Source organism: Rhodamnia argentea, chromosome 8, assembly GCF_020921035.1.
Source record: "Rhodamnia argentea isolate NSW1041297 chromosome 8, ASM2092103v1, whole genome shotgun sequence".
Taxonomy (NCBI): Eukaryota; Viridiplantae; Streptophyta; class Magnoliopsida; order Myrtales; family Myrtaceae; genus Rhodamnia; species Rhodamnia argentea.
In genome coordinates, this window is record NC_063157.1 from 21,009,013 (window position 1) to 21,011,580 (window position 2,568).

The 2,568-nt window shown below is 40.8% G+C and overlaps 1 pseudogene; it reads left to right on the top strand.

Moving 5' to 3' along the window:
* Positions 1 to 780: 780 nt before the first annotated feature.
* LOC115732299 lies at positions 781 to 1,930 on the top strand (annotated as a pseudogene).
* The last annotated feature ends 638 nt before the right edge of the window (positions 1,931 to 2,568 follow it).

Consider the following 2,568-nt stretch of genomic DNA (forward strand, 5'->3'; position numbering starts at 1 on the left):
TTGGTAAATGGATGTCATAAATACACGTTGTTACTCGCTCATCAATTCTCAAAACAATCAAAAAATAATTCTTAAAACGATGTTAATAATCTACTAGGAACTTAGTGTATTAAAATAATTATTTAGTCCGTAAGCTATCATGATTAAGCGAGATTACCCGACTAGATAAGCAATTTGTGATCCCGTATCTAAAAACAGTCCACTTGAAGAATTTAAAACTATTGGCAATTTAAATATTCAAGCAAGTTACATTTATTATTTCTTTGTTAACAGAAAATTATCAAAAAAAATATGAAATCTACTCCAATTGTGTCAATTTAGCCTTAAATATTTTTTTTGTCAATTGAGTCCTAAATCTTTTACAATCGGGTCAATTCAGTCCATTTGATCGACAAACGTTGACAGGATAGTTTTTTTAATAATATTTTGACATCTTTCGAATTTTTAATTACTTTTTCATCTGTTAATAGTTTTTTTCTTTTTCATTTTCTTTTTCTTCGCATTGTCGCAATGGGGACCGTGTAAATCTGTCTATTGTAGGACGAGCTCAAAATAGCTCTTTAACCAAACTTCCTTTACTGTAGAAGTTGAATTAGATGGGAGAGCTGTTGAGTGTTAATTAGTCCATTTCACTCAAATAATAACTTTATGGCCATTATTATTATTATTATTATTATTATGACAGTCGTCTTATAATACTAGGAGTTCCATCCAAACATGTCGGCAAGCCCTTGATGTGCATAACCAGCAATCAGTCCTCTACTTCCCATAAGCACAAAAAGATCAGTGCTTCACATTCATCTGCTTGTTTCGATTCTTACTCAAACATCCATGGCACACCAGCAACTTTCTTTGCAGTCCGCCGTCGTAAGTAGTGAAGAAGATGACCGGGGGGAGGCCATTAATGAACTAATTGCTTCACTTCCCATAAGCAAAAGCCCGGTTCGTCTTGTCCATTGCCTTTACCAAAACTTTTGCTGCCCGATCCTCGTGCTTCCTAACGAGATCGCATTCCAGCGGCACTTTGAAGCCAAGGACAAGGACATTCTCCTGGTCTCTAATCCCAAATTAGGGACCACCCGGCTTAAGGCCCTAGTGTTCTCCATCGTCAACCGCTCCGGCTTCGACATCTCCAATACACCCTTGCTCACTTCGACCCCCATAACCTCGTTCCTTTCATCGAGCTCCAGGAGTGTGTAAGCAACCTGATGCCCGAACTTGACGTCCCCACGGAGCAGAGGCGGCTCTTCTCAACGAACATCCCTTACCCATACTTGCCGGAGAGCGTCCGGCGGTCGGACTGCCGGATCATTTACATCTGCCGGAACCCATTGGATACCGTGGTTTCCTCTTGGCACTTCTTACTCGAGATGGCACGGTCGGAGGACCAGCCGGGGTGGTCCTTGGAGGAGCATTTGGAGACCTTTTGCCGAGGGGAAGTCTTGTTCGGGCCCTTTTGGGATCACATCATGGGGTACTGGAAAGAGTGCTTGGAGAGGCCACACAAGGTCTTGTTCCTCAAGTATGAGGACCTGAAGGAGGATACAATAGGACAGCTGAAGAAGGTGGCCAAGTTTGTAGGGCTTCCCTTCGCTGAGGAGGAAGAGGAGGGAGGTGTCATTGAAGAGACAACCAAAATGTGTAGCTTGAACACCCTCAAGAACCCGGAGGTCAACAGATCCGGCAAATTATCCCCGACTAATACCGTGGTGGAGAAGAGAAGCTTTTTTAGGAAAGGGGAGGTGGGTGATTGGGTAAACCATCTCACTCCTTCCATGGTAGATCGCCTCAATAGCAGCATGCATGAGAAGATGAGCCCCTTTGGGTTACGATTCAAAACACGTTGAGCGTTAATCACTTTCACTTTCTCTGCGTGCGTGCCATTAGAAATAAGCCAAGTTAATGATGGACGGATCCGCTATCCTCCTTATTGGAATAGCACAGAGAACTCAAGAATCCTCGACTTCTCTGTCGCCATAGATGACCCGAGTATTTGATGGTGATTATGTGTAAGAAAGGCCAAAAAAAAAAAAAAAAGATTTATTGGTTGCACCGGTAGACTACATCTGGCACTGTAAACTACTACAGTCCTACTGTCGGTATTAATGGTCGAGATCACAATCTGATCTATAGTTCATTCAATAGCAAAGGAACCAAGCAAGCCCCCAGCAAATCGTGTTACTACAACCCGATGTGATAGAAAGTTTGAGCTTAATTGATATACCAAACCTTATGAGCCAGACATAATCCACTTACTACACATCATAATCAAAGTCAGCAAGTTTCGACTAAAATTGGCTGAATGGACTCAATTGGCAAAGTGTCAAAAAGTTTAAGACTCAATTGACAAAGTTTCAAAATGTTTAGAGCTCAATTGACAAAATTAAAATGTTTATGACTAAATTGACAAAAGTACAATAGGTTTAAGACTTTTTAAATTATTTTTTTCCATAAATCTGTTGATCATATTGATACACCAAAACCTAAGTCTTGTAGGACATAAAGTGGGAACCGAAGTGAGGAAAGAAAAAAAAATCAACCTTTATTGAGACAACACACCTCTTAAAG